Source organism: Hyperoodon ampullatus (assembly GCF_949752795.1).
Source record: "Hyperoodon ampullatus genome assembly, chromosome: 1".
Lineage (NCBI taxonomy): Eukaryota > Metazoa > Chordata > Mammalia > Artiodactyla > Ziphiidae > Hyperoodon > Hyperoodon ampullatus.
In genome coordinates this window covers 86,486,474-86,502,236 of record NC_136914.1, presented here as the reverse complement: position 1 = coordinate 86,502,236, position 15,763 = coordinate 86,486,474, and positions in this window count along the sequence as shown.

The window sequence follows — 15,763 nt, the reverse complement described above, 5'->3', positions numbered from 1 at the left end:
TATACATATAGCTGATTCACTTCATTGTACAGCAGAAACTAATACAATATTGTAAAGCAACTATACCCCAATTTAAAAAAAAGTGAGATTAACTTCCCAATTTTAATAATTAGACTATGCTTAAATAATGGAAGAAATTTTATATATGAGAATGTATGTAAGAAAGAATATTGTTTTTATGAGTATATAATGAAATGTTTAGAGGTAAAGAGGTATTATGTCTGCAGTTTATTTTCAAGCATTTCAGAAAAAATATAATTATACGTACATTCACATACACAAGTACATGTGTATACGTATTTGTGTGTGTGTATATTCATCCACTATTTTGAACCTTAGATGCCATAGTTTCTACCAATTGTCATGACCCATATACACACATTGACTAACATAGCTTTACCATTCCCCTCACCTTTAGGCAGATCTCTTCCCAGCTATAGGCTCCTGGCTTCAATTTTCTTAGGGGTTTTACTTTTGAAAACTTGCAATAAAATTCTTTCTTGTTCTTTAGAAATGTAAATCTTCTCATGGCCTTTTGCCAATTTTACAACCCAGTACTGTCTTTCTCAGGACCTAGGAGTCATCCTTTTAAAATATAATCATCAAGAAAGATAATCTCCCTATCTATCCCCCCCACCTCTGTGGAAGGCAGGAGCCTAACTCAGATAAGCACCAATTAGCAAAGATAAATGACCTAACCTCATTGATCAGCCTCTTCTGTAAGGGTCCTCTAGTACTTATCTATTAGACCACCTCAGTGTTTAAAAATACTCCCAACTTTTGTTTCAGAGGAAATGAGTTCAATCTCTCTCCTCTATTCCAATAGTCTTAAATAAAGTCCTTTTTGCCTGTTTAACTCCATCAGTATGATTTTTCATTGACAACACAGACACAGACACACACATTCCTACTCACACAAAGTGAAAAGGATGATTAAGCAAATATAATGACATTAATTTTGGGGGAAACTGAGCAAAGGGCAAACAAGAGTTCTTTGTACTATTTTGCAACTTCTCTATACTTTTGGAATTACTTCAAAATAAAAAGTCAAATTATCATGCAAAAATGTACATGACATGTTCTATAATATCTAACAAACAATTTAAATGAAAATCTACATACTCAATTCCAAAAGCACACAGGGTACATGCTTTTAATACCCATATCTAAAACAATCCAACAGCCACACCAAGTTGAGGTGTGTCTGTCAACACCATAAATTGCTAAGAAAAGCACTGAAAGATAATTAGAGTGTAGTATTACACATAATAATGCTCAAGAGGCTGGAGGCAAATTTTGTTCTTTTGTACAAATGGAAAATTTCTTTCTATTTGAAGACCAATTAGCAATGTAAACTTATAAAATATTTTGCATGAAATTCAAAGGTAGAGATCAAAGAACTGTGGAGACTTAAAAGTAGAGTTATTCTAATCTTACCAGTTGTGTAGCCCATTCTCATAATCAAACAGTAATTTGTTCCATGATATCCCTAAGGAGTGACCATCATGTTCTTTCATAATTACTCCTAGGAGCAGGGATCTTGCCCATTCCAATTTTGGACTTTTATATTAAAAATAAATCTTGTCTTCTCACAATTTGTACTCATTAGTCTTTGCCTCATCCTCTGAAAAACTTGAAAGTAGTCCATATGTACGTCTTTTAAATATTAAAACAGCTTTCATCCATCTTTTCAAGCTAAATATTCCAACCAGATCTCCTTTAAGCACCAGGGCCTCTATCTTTGTGCTATTTTTTTAAAATATAGAATACAGTATTCAAATTAAACAGAAAAGTTGAGAAATGGTCAGACAAGCACCTAATATTGGAGGTGGCCAAATGATGGCCGTCACATCCAGCTTCTTGGGACAATGCTGACAGCAAAGCTAGAGGCATAGTAAGGTGTCCAACATGGGTCATGATGATGGGGCAAGCTAGGCTATCTGTGATTCAGAATAGTGATTGTGTTGTTTTCACCAAACTCATTCTCTGGAGAAGTTCTGTGGTCCCCACTTCCACTTAGCTTCCTGTGCTCCTACCCACTTTATAAGTCTCATGTCTTAACATCTTCAGCAAATCTTTCAATCTATTCCTTCGCTGTTTGGATCATCCAGAGACAATTTCATTTGCTTAGTTCTAAGAACCATGACTGATGCCAATATTTCTTTTTAACTAATCACCTGATTATTGAACTTTTTTTCTATGAATACTATATGCTGTGTCAAATGCTTCTGACTTAAAGAAAGAAACTGAACTTCTCTGGACCTCAAGCTCTTACCTATTAATTGAAATTATTTATGCCACCTCATAATGGAGGTGAAGATAGTGGAGACAATGATGAAAGAATCAATCCTAACACAGAAACTGGAACAGAGTAGGAAGGTAGAAGATAAAGTTATTTACCTTTTGTACCACCTCTCCCCTGTTTTTCTCGCATGTTTTTGTCTCTTATTCATTTCAAACCCCACCTGTTCTTTTCAGATGTAATTCAGACTTGTTATGGGTCAGGGAGTGAGTGCAGAAGTCATGGTGCTGTTTAAAGAATTTCAAGAGAATTGATATATTTAATCATTTTTGTGAAATAGCAACAAATTTACTAACAAAGTACATGGGTATATATAAGCAAGTTCCTACAACCAAAACTAATACATATTAGATTTTCTCGTAATCATATTTCTGACATTTCCATTAATATTATTTGGCTTTTGGTTTTTGTTATTTATTTTACTTCTTGCTAGGTTGAAAAGTTGAAAAATATTGAGCCTGAAAGCTAAAAATTGAAAAATTTTATTATTAGTTGTTTTCATTTTTTTATGTACTGTGAATTGGGAAAACTTGACGTTGTTTGACTTTTGCATAAGTATGCTACTCAATACTCCACAGATACTTAAGATCCAATGGTATGATTCTATAAGACCTTGATTTGTCACAAAGTCCTCCTACACTGAAATATTTTCCAATTTCTGAAACATGACTGTGGACTCTAGACTTCACTTTTTAAATTGCAATCCATTTAATGAACAATATATTAGCTAAATGTTAGAAATATTGTTTGACATCCTAGGTTTTTTTTTTTCTTCTGTGGCCTGTAACTTTCTCATTTCTGAGCAGAAACACCTGACAGCATGTAAGCTGGGCTCGACCACTACCCTGATCCCAAATGCAGCACCTCCAGAGAGATCTGCCATCTTTCTAATTTGCTTTACCATCTCAATACTAAGCAGATCTTCATCTCAAAGGAGAAATACAAACTTTTTCTTTGCTCTATAAATCTTTTTACAATCATTCTCCTTACTTCCAACTGATAATCAAAGTATCTCAATTCTATCTCAATAGGGACTCTTGAATCCAACTATACTTCTCCCATCCTTATGACCTTAGTTTGAGCTTTATAAACTTTCATATTGACTACTGAAATATCTTCCTATTTCATTTCTTTCCTCAAGATTCCAAATCCAAAAGCGTGGCGGGTGGTTGTGGTGGTGGTTGTGGGATGAATTGGGAGATTGGGATTGACATATATACACTAATATGTATAAAATAGATAACTAATAAGAAACTGCTGTATCAAAAAAATAATAAAATTTAAAAAAAAAAGAAAAATTCCAAATCCACACTCCTTTCTTCAGTGAGTAGACAAAGTAGAAAGTCAAGGATTAGTTCATGGAAGACGTCGTATGGTTCTCTAGACATTATTATTTAAGCAATGGAGAATATTAAAAGAAGCCAGATTATCTATGTCATGTTGCTGTTCCCAGCATAGGTAATATTTCCTTGAGCGTTTTTGATTCTATCAACTTTTCTACTATGAAACTGAGAGTGGCTGGACTATTTCCAGGACACTTCATGACATGTCAGTCATATGGGTAAATACATTTGCAAACATACAAAACTTAATAAGCTAAAGGAAAACTGGAAGGAAGAAAATGATATTACTAATCTTTACAGCTAATTTTAAACCTACATCCTTATCTATATCTATTTTGCATAACAACTCTTATAAAAGTTCCTCTATACAGTGTCACAGTGAGCATTTTATAGACTTAGACTTAGCATATATAGTACTATGTATGTTGCTTTTTATTTTAAAAAAGAAATATGCCTTAATCTGTGAATGCTTGAAAAATATCAAACAACAAATATAACTTAAGAAATTACCCAAAGAAGAATGTCATGAATTCTGAAGAAATGGTTACAAAAATCAGAATTATTCTTGGAAGCCCAAATGAAGTAATTTTACATAAAATATTGTGATAATATGTGTGATGGATAATAAACTGAACTAACTTTTAAAGGTGTCTGAATCAAGGGGATAAGTGTAGAGAGATGTATAAAATTTAAAAATTATACTGTATTTAGATACACAATTAGAAAAAGACAACGGATGGAATCTAAGAACATAAAAGTCAGTGGTTAATACATGAGCAATAAAACTGGAAAGAAATGGACAAAGTCGCTAGATGCACAGGTGTACATCAGGACAGTATTCAGGCCAGGGAGAAATAGAAGGATCAATAAGAAAAGTTTGGTTAATGGCAACCCCAGCTTCATGACTATTAGATAGCTGTCTTGACATGTAACAGATGATTTAACTAAAGTTTACTTCATTCAGCAAATCTTGCACAAATGATAACAATCAACAAATAATTAGAATTGATTTTTATGAATCAGTATGAAGATTTTTCATGTAAACATAAAAAAAAATTCTGATGGAGAAGTTAAAATTATCCTTCAAAGCAAATTAATTTAAATAAATATTTTAAAAATAATATTAAAATAATGCACAATAAAATAATTTATACACAATATCTGCTAGTGGTCATGATTAGGTATTATTTTTAAATAATAACTTAGAAGTGTACATATGAAATATTTAAATCTATTGTGGCATAAAACCGGCAATTCCACTTCTGGGTATATATCTGAAGGAAATGAAACTACAATCTCAAAGAGATATCTGCCCACCCTCCTTTCCCACGTTCATTGCAGCATTATTTACAATATCCAAGACCAAGACATGGAAATGATCTAAGTGTCCATGACAGCTAAATGGATAAAGAAAATGTAATATATACAATGGACTATTATTCAATGATAATAAAGAAGAAAATCCTGATATTTGTGACAACACGGATGAAGTTTGAGGGCATTATGCTAAGTGAAATAAGTCAAACAGAGAAAGGTAAATTATGATCTCACTTATATGTGGAATTAAAAAAGAAAAAACAGGAAACAGATTGGTGGTTATCAGAGGCTGGAGACAGTGGGTGGGGGAAATGAATGAAGGTGGTCAAATGGTACAACTTCCAGTTATAAAATAAATAAGTTCTGGGGATATAATGTGTAGCATGGTGACTATAGTCAACAATACTGTATTTTGTATTGGAAAGTTGCTGAGAGAAGATCTTAAAAGTTTTCATAGCAAGAAACAAAAAGTGTGATTATGTGAAATGATGGATGTTAACGAAACTTATTTGCGGTAATCATTTCAAAATACATACATAACAAAACAAGGGGGTTAGGGGCACCGACCTCCCATGCAGTCAAAAATCTGCAGACTGCTCCGTCTCAAAAACAAAAGAATTGATAAACGACTCACCCAAGGACAGGAAGCTGAAGCAGTTTGGTTAGAATTGGGATTCAAACCCTAGTAATTTTCATTCCACATATCGTGATCTCTAACCAAACATAAACTTTTCCCCACAGTTAGTTCATTTAAAGATCTGTAAAATGAAAATACAGCTACTATATTTATTGAATAAAATTTGCATATAAGTGTACCCGTGCAGTTCAAATCCGTGTTGTTCAAGGGTCAAATGTATATCAAATCACTATGCTGTCTACCTGAAGCATATATAATGTTATATGTCAATGATATCTCAATAAAACTAAACAAAGTAAAGAATAATACCCTTTCCAATAATCAAGATTTAGTCTTTGTTCATATACAAGCTTTTGAGTTAGTTCATAGCACCTGTAAACCACATATGGGAAGACATTCTACTTTACCTTAATTGAAGCTTGTAGCCAAAACGAAAAACATATTCTAATTTTTTCAAAGCTGGCAACAGAGATGTGTATAATAAAATACATTTAAAACTTTTTCACCTACAATGCTTTCTACACTGTTATGTTTATCTTTTTTTTATAGACACTGTTAACAGCTATCCCCCTCTATTTTCTAGCTTAAAATATTTCAGATAGCTTGAGAAATGTGTATTTGTCTAAACTGTTTTTTTTTTCTAAACAAGAATCTCTCTGCTCTTGTTGGTTTGCAAGTTTCTAAGGGATCATTTTATGTGACAGTGGGAAACACTGTTTACTTATTGAAAAAAAAAAGTTGGTCACATTTTTAATGCATTGTACTTGTAAGCCAAGAGACATTAGAGCTCTTTATGGACAAAATGTGTTAACACATAGAGTGAAACCTACTTACAGGGAAAATAGAAGGGCCTTGATCTCCGTACAGTTTTTAGTATCTAGTGTTGACATGCCTACATCTACTGTTGGCTGAAATTGCCTCTGGTTGGCAATTACCATGTCTGCTCTGAAAGTATAAAAAGATCAAATTAGCAATAAAATGAACTTCTGACTCCAAAAGTTACAGTAATAGCTGAAGTGCTGTATAAGATTTTGCTAGTCTAAATAATGAGAGTTACCATTTTATACTTAAATGTACACAAAAATATTTACTTGAGTTGGATTTTTTCATATAAAAAGGTGGGTTAACATGTTTTTCTCTATTTAAAAAAAAAAGAATGATTATCCTCTGGTATCATGCAATAAAGTAGACATTACAGGTTTTGCTGATCTTTTTATACCAGTGATCTTTTCATAGTTACCTAAGATTCCATCTCAATTGTAATTTTGTTAACTATTTCCCTTTTGACAGACTATTTTTGCTATCACACACAATGCTACTAATTATATTTTCAACTTACATATTTTTCACATTGAAATTTCGGTAAGGCCGAAATCTAGAAGGGGAATTTTAGGGGGACAAAGGCTATGTATATTTCAAAAGAATCATGGTAAACACTGCCTTTGTGCTCCAAGAATCTACAGAAATTTATACTTCCACTAAAAGTCGAAGGGAGTGCATAATTCTCCATTCTCTTGCAGAATACACTAATAATTTATCTATTAGTACCTATGAGATATATGTATTTGTTATTGTTTCAAATTGTATGTCTTTATTATTTAGGATGAACATTCTTCTATACACTTATTGAACTTCTCTATGATTTTTTCTGAGATTCTCATGGCATGTGTTTTGTCTTTGGCTTCTATTAATATGTTTGCTTTAAAAATATTTCAGAAGCTAATTTTGGTGTTATACTTATCAGTAAATTTTAAAGGATAGAAAATAAGTAATGTCTTCACTGTCATGTTTAAATTGAAATTTCTATAATCATTCATTGCAATTCTAATCGTTTTTGCTTACTAAATATTCAAGCTATTTTCTTAGGTTTCCACTACCAAATGTAAAACCAATGGCTAGTGGAAAGGAGCCACATAGCACAGGGAAATCAGCTCCTGCTTTGTGACCACCTAGAGGGGTGGGATAGGGAGGGTGGGAGGGAGGGAGAGATATGGGGATATATGTATATGTATAGCTGATTCACTTTGTTATAAAACAGAAACTAACAGACCATTGTAAAGCAATTATACTCCAATAAAGATGTTAAAAAAAAAGTTTGACCTTCTTTGTGGAATGTAACTTTTACATTAGCTGTAACTAAATTTTAAAATAGAATACTTACCTCTCACCACTCCTTTTCATTTTACTGGAAGTAATAACTAATGAAATTACATAAGACAGTACAAGACAAGAAGAGAAAAGAAAAGAAGAGAAGAGAAGGGAAGGGAAGGGAAGAGAAGAGAAGAGAAAAGGTATATAGACTGGAAAGGAAAAAATAAAACTGTCTTTGTTTGTAGATGACATGATTATCTAATGTAGAGTATCCAAAAGAATTGACAAATAAACTCCCAGAACTAAGAAGCCATATAGCAAAGTTGCAGGATACAAAGTCAATATATAAAAGTCAATCATTTTCTTATATACCAATTATAAATAGGTGGAGTTTTAAATTAAAAACACAGTACCATTTACATAGCACCCAAAAGTGATATACATAGGTATAAATCTAACAAAATCTGTATAAGATCTAAATGAAGAAAACAATAAAATTCTGATGAATGAAATCAAAGAAGTAAATAAATGGAGAGATGGTCCAGGTTAATGGATAGGAAGATTATATTGTCAAGATGTCGGTTCTGTCCAACTATATTGATAGATTCAAAGAAATCACAATTGAAATCCCAGAAAGTTATTTTGTGGGCTAGACAAACTGATTCTAAAATGTATATGAAGAAGAAGACCCAGAATAACCAATGCAGTATTGAAAAAGAAGAACAATATTGGAGAACTGAACTATCTGACAACTTTACCATATTGAACAGTAGTTTGGCTTCAGGAAATCCAAGATACATTCAGTGAGCATCTACTATGCATGTAACTAGCACTTCACTTGGCATCATGGTGGTTATAATGAGGCTAAAAAATAAAATAGCCAATGTTTTCTGTGCATTTCACTTATGCCTGGAATAGCTCTCAGAATTTTATATGTATCCTATAAATTATTCCTCCTGACAACACCACTAAAGGGTAAATATTATTATTATGTATATCTTAGAGATGAGAAAATTAAGACTTAGAAAGTTAAGTAACTTGTCTAAACTAACAAAGTGAAAATGGAGCTATATTCAATAGGCTCCTATGGTCTAGGTAGGGTCACACAAATTACAAATGTGAAATATTTCTTAAAAGACTATATTTTGAAGACCTATGAAAACTATAAATCCTATAGCAGTTCAGTGGGCACAAAGTCAGTAGAACTGCAGTGATTAAGAGATTTTATAAATGTTTTAAATTTCGGCCTGAAAGCATAAGTAAATTTAGCCAGTTATAAGAAAAGATGAGGATTTTCCAGTACAGAGGTATATGAGAAAATTGATGGAAGTGGGAATAATCATAAAGGGCTTTTGCAACTGGTGTGGACTGGCCTGGAAAGGCAAAGTTCATGTATCGTCCAAGAAAAGGCATTTGCTGGGTTTACTTGAACAGCATCCATTTCCTCTTCTACAGATAGGAGCACCTCAATTTTCATTCAAGTGTCCACAATTACTTTCCCAGTTCATACATTTCATAATTTGATTCCACTATGGGAGCTAGGTGTAAGAACTGTGATTCAAGCTTAAGTCAGTATTGTTCGCATTGCTTTATTAGATGCTGGACATCTGACCTTTTTTGGTCCTGTCATAATTCTTTCAAACACAGTCATTCACATATACATGTAAATAAATAAGTCCAGAACCCATTATGGGTTCATAAGTAGAGTATTCTCCCAAGAATGGAGTCAACAATGAAGAAGGGAAGCGCTGTAATGGACAATAAGAAATGAGAGCCTGGACATCCTGAGTTCAATACCAGTATAGCTTAGAGACTATACTTTTGTTACAAAGAATACATTTCTTTATTTTTTAAATCCAGTTTGATTAGAGTTTTTCATTATAACTGAAAGCATAATGATGAATACAGATAATAACATATGAAGTAGGTAGCAAGAGAAGCATAAATGAAAAACAAACACATTGTGTGTCAAATTATGGTTCCCCCATTCTCTAGATGAGTGACAGTTTCAAGATATTTAACTACTCCCTGAGTTTCAGTTGACTCATTGTGAAATAGAAATAATCAAGTTATAGATCATTTAGCACAGGCAGAATTAACAGGGTGGGATTAGATGTTGGTAAGAATGAACGTGTACTTGAGGAACTCAGATTTGATTAAGTCTGTTCCAATGGACTTAAAACTGTTGGTTCAAAAGAATGACTTTGCTAGAGGTTGACGACTGTACAGCTAGTATATTTATTTGAACATCATTTGGCTTAAATAACTTCAGGATAAGAAGCTTCAGGATAAGAAGCTAGAAGCCCTAATAGTAATTAAGTGTGGAGATTAGGGACTGTGTTAGGGTGTTGAGCACAGAAACAGGAATTAGAGAACTGGCTTGAGAAATATTTCAAAGACCAGAAGAAAATAATTGATTCTCTACTTCAACAGAATGACAAAATATATCGGCTTAGTTGTACTTGAAACTGACATTCTAAGTTTTATACTAACAGCAGTCCAGTTCATTGTTCAGCAAAAAATTACTACCTTAGTTATACTTAGTTTTGGAGTTTTGTAAATCTGTGCCTTTCCACTTGGTTTGTAGTTCACAGTTCAGTAAAGATCCTGCTTAAACATATGATGCTTTGCTGTATACCTGAGAGCTGCAGAATAGAATAATATATTAACAGGAAATATTAGACTTGTATTTGGTAGAACTGTACAATAGAAATGTAGGGAAGTTGAGATCAGGCTGAGAGTAAAATAAATTAACATGCATTTGAAAGAAACACTAACCTAAAAACAGTCATAGGTTTTGCCATATTTATTTGCTGGAAAAAAAAGTAATACATCAGATTGTATAAATTTTTCTCCAGCTAGGAACTATATGTACAAAACTAAAACTAAAGAGCTGGAAAATGATTAATATATATCATACAGTGAAACCATGAGTTTCTGGGAAAAATGAGTAGAGGAAATGACTGTATTATCTAGAATGATAATTTCTCTACAATACTGAGTTGGTTATTTTCAGTGGATTCTTGTTCAACTTTCCACTCCTCTAAAAATAGCTCAAATTTGGGGTAGAATGTGGACAGAACAGTAAGTGCATCCCTGTTTCAAAGAAATACAAATTTCTGTCCCTGATATTCCTGCCATGATTGCAAACTGCTTGGTTTCCATGTTGCTTTATTCCCTCTACAAACAAGGGAAAAAAAGATAATATTCCTAATGTGACTTACAGATTTGTTTTTTAGCAGCAACTAATAAAACATAGGTTGTAAAGCATTTGGAAGATGTAAAAGTTGGGGCTAATGCATAATCATATGAGCCGAAGATACCACACTACAAAGGACAACTTGAATGTTCCAGGTGTTCAAAACTGAAAAAGGATAATGACACCAGAGCAGCTATAATTCATGAAAAAGACAAAGATCTAAGTTTTGCAAAAGCAAGAGGAGAATGCAGTAAACATTGTAGGACTTTATTCATTATTAAATATGCAAAATTAAATAGCGAGGGCCTCAAGCTAAGAACACTATGGCACTATAAAATGGATTGCAAATTAGTTATTTAGCCTTTGCTAGACTCAGAAGAATATAGCTATGATTTACGCTAAAGGATTTTTTCATTTTAATTTTTCACTAGGATCTGTGAGAGTTAAATATGTAATCTAAGAAGAAACAAGATAACTGTCAGTCTAAATGTGTTCTATCATTTCTGGTACTTCTGTTTTTAGTTTTTTACACTTGCTTTATTGATACAACCACCTCAGTGCCTTGTACTGACCCAGTTCCTGAGCCAATTCCGATTAATCCAAGAAATACAGCAGTGCAACCATTAGGGAGCCTATAAAATCAAGTCAGTTTCTCACTTCACGGTCTTCTGTCATTGCCATGTTTAATATCTCACACAGTCCCTCCCTTGATGGAGACACCACTTTAGAAAATTTATCTTTACTGAGCACTTATTTCATGTTAAACTCTGTCCTATAACCTTTCTAAACTTCAAATATTTTAAAAATTGATTTAATCATATGTCTTAGTTCACAGTACTTAATAATCACTGGTCACTGTAAGACTCCTTGTTAATTTATTACTTTTTTCTTCATCCACCATCTCCTTTCTCTACATCATCCCCAACTATTAAAGGGAAAATGGCTACTACTACACAATGAAAGTAGGGAGGAGTATATGAAATGCAGGAGTCTTGCTGAGGCACCTCTTTGTATTGTGATGACAATTAATATTAAACTACAACTCAAGTGGGCAGGATTTTTAATGGTACAGATCCTGAAGGAATAAAGTTTGGGATCACCGTACCGGTCAAGAAACCACAGTCATCTGAGGTGCTTTCTGAGGCCAAAGGATATACGAAATTGGTAGTGGAAAATGGAAGTTATCAGTACAAGCTACAACAACATGATCATTTGCAGCAGGGAGGACTAGTAGTAATAGCTATTTCTTTCTTGTTTATATCTGTGTATGTATGTATACGAATGAAAGCATTTATATATATGTGTATATGCCAATTGTCATTCTTTTCATTTTTCCACTCCTATTCCTGTGTCATTAAGGAGAAGTTGTATTGATGTATTAATAGTGGTTAACTGTATATTTCAATATTTAACTTCGAGGATATCAAAGGGAAAGTGTGACTCGGAAGAATGAACATCACCTCAAGATGACTAGAGAAAGACTTTGAGTATCTTACGGGAGTGGGCTAGCATGTTTGGGGGTTTTATGAGGGACCATTGACTGCATCTTGTTAGACTGAAACTTACTGTCTTTATTTGGAAGTTTAATATAGCTAAAATGATGTGTTTGGATAGCAAATTGACAAAGTGTAGATTGTGGTGGACTTTTTTCTGTGACTTGGTTATGCTGAAAACTAAATTTTTAAGAACCCCCTTTCCTGTATGATTCCAAATTCAAAATGGCCAAAAGTGAAACTCATGGAAGGTTTGGAATGCATAATAGCAGCAGCAACCATAAGCCTTTAAAGATATTTGTCAAATCCAGATGTGATGACTAACAGATTCAGAGATATGTCACTGAATCACTATGCTCTCACCTTCATGCCTGCCCTTCTTCCTAAATGCTGGCCCTGCTGATCATGACCCTAGGCTCCCCACCACATACTTGGCTATGAAGCCACAGAGACAGTGTTACACAGAGGCAAAGATTTCTGTGTAACTCTCCATGAAGTTCCCACTTGTGGTCTTGCTTCAGCAGCTAGGTGGGTTGGACTTCTCACATTGACTCGTTGGTGACATTCCGCCAAGACTTCTCTCCATGAACTCCATATTCTTTCTTATATCCAACTGCACGCTAGAGACTTTTGCTTGACATCTGCTATACATCACAAGCTCAAAATGGACAATGTTCGATAAACTCTCAATGATTGACTGTATCACGTAATACATGCCCTCCCCAAATCTTCACTATCTCTCTAAGTGGTAACTTCAGTCTATCTAATGTATTGGTGTGATCCTTCATTCCCTCCTCTCACAGTCCTAAGTTAATTCATCACCAAATTTTATTGGTTATCCCCTCAAAATATCTATAGAATTAGACCATATCCACTCAACTCCCTGATTCAAACTAACATCATCTTTCACCTAAATTATTACCAACAACTTCCTAACTAGTCTTTTTACTTCTGCCATGACACCTAGTGTCTATTTTTAACCCTGTATTAAGAGTAAACATTTTCAAACACATGTCAGCTTATAAGACTACTTTGCTAAAATCTAATAGCTCCCTGTTTCAGAATAAAAGATAATATCATTATTTCCTGCAATACGTTACATTAGTGGCTTCCAATGAGAAAGATTCCATACCCTAGACAGCATTAAAAAATATTTAAGAATATTTTGTATTTCACAATGATTCGATGGGCAATTACTGGGAAGGATCCAGTGATACTTGATATCTTGAAATTCATTGGACTGTCTTGTGCCATAAAGTATTCCCCATTATCTGTAAAACTTGAATTCCTATTCAACATTACTCTGAGTTTAAAAATCTGTTTATGATTATCCAAAGCTAGAATCCATTTCAGATGCTATTGCAAAGACTTTTGTGTGATTTTAAATATTCCAGTGTTACAGGAATGAAACCAACATGTTAGTCAACAGAATATTATATGCAAGTTTTACAAAAAATACTTACCTTATTCTGAAAATCACATCATCATTGGCAACAGAGCTTGCAATATTTAAATCATATATGCAGCACAGTTGTGTAATATGCTATTATAGCACTCCATGGTGAGCCATAGCAATTCTATTTATAGATCCAAGCATTTAACTTCATCATTATATCTTCATGCATAATTATGTCCAAGCAATTTAATATCAAAATACACATTGTTTTATTATAAATAAATTATATTTTGATTCTCCTTTATATTAAAATTAGTCATTTTATTGATTTTTAAAATTGTATAATATATTAAGTTCATTATTATTTAATAAAAGTAGTAGTATAAAATTGTCATTATGAGGGGGTATTGAGCCTAATAGAGTTTCCTGATCTACAATAACTGGATTCTATGAAATATCCCTGTGTCCATTTAGTAAATTCTACCTCCTCAGTCTGTCTCAGCTACATTTTTCTTTTTCCTTAAAGTGTCTTGAATTGGCTTCAGTTACTTGCAACCATAAACCACAAACAAAGGATGTTCATTGCATTTAAAATGCTATTCAATTCAAGAATATCTCAATTTAATTCAACAGAGTATCTAATGAACAAAATAATGCCATTATTGCCTTCATATTCCCTCTTTGACTGATTTATTCATTTCCACATTCTTATTTTTCCTACTGTCCTGTGATTCTGGAACTTTTAACTGACCTTCCCCCTCCTTCTCCTATCTCTCTAACTGATAAGAAGATGAGAGAAATAAAATCTGAAACTCAAACCATGTGTGTTTAGACTCGCTAAAAGTGCCAGTAAATGAAAGACAATTATATTTAATGACAAAAAATGATGCCTAACAAGGTTTCAAGGTAACCTTTTCCTAAGTCTGTGGGGCATGTAAAGCGCAACTTATTTCTTAGCAACATAATCAAAGCTACACTACAGAGAGAATGCACTGGATTTCACATCAAATGACAGATCGCCAACTTCTCTTCAGCAAGGTAATTGGCTCTTTGTTATTCAAACCCTTTTATTCTACAAGGATTTCTGAGTGCCTGCCTTGTGCAGATTTCTCATCATTGGAGATAGAAAAGTGAACAAAATAGACAAAAGTCCTTGTATTAACAGAGCCTATTTCTCATGAATGAAGACAGACAGAAAGTAAACGAGCAAGTAAAATGTGCTGTATCTGAGAAGGTAACAAACTTAAGAAGTTTTAAAAAAAGCAAGGAAGGGGCATAGAGTATGGTAGGGTTTTGTTTTAAATAAATGCCAGGAAATATCTCACTTGACTGGGTCTTGTTCAATGATGTAAGGTGATAAAGAGATTAACCATCCACATATATTGGTAAAGATCTTTCTAGGATGAGGGAAAAGCATGTGTGAAAGTTATGAGGGAAAACAAAAGGATGACAATGTTAAGAAACAGGTAGATTATTGTGGTTGGAATAGAGAAAGTAAGAAGAAAGGAAAATTAATAAGAGATGAGGTAACAGAGGAGGCAGAAGAGAGAAAACTGGTTAAAGACAAAAATTTTAAATGATGGTAAATTATCCCAATGGATTATCACAAAATTTGGGGGAAAAAAAAGGGAAGAAAATCACTATATACCACAATGAGTGATCTTGTTTATAATACAGCATTAAGTAAATTAATCAGGTAACAAAAAAACTATAGAATCGTGCTTTTGACTTAAAAAAAAAGAAGTACATGTGTGTGTATACATACAATTATATTTTAGAAAATAAAAGACTGTCATATAAATTTAAAAATTATGAAAGAAGGTTCCTGTTGTGAGAGGAAAAAGGGACAGAAGACAGAGGTGGAAGTTAGTCTCCTCTGAAAGTACCTTGTTTTGCCAATTTCATCTTAAACTTATGTAAATATTTATGAAATTATAAAAGATAATTAAATGAAAATATAAAAAGTAATCCCTAAAAATCAAAAG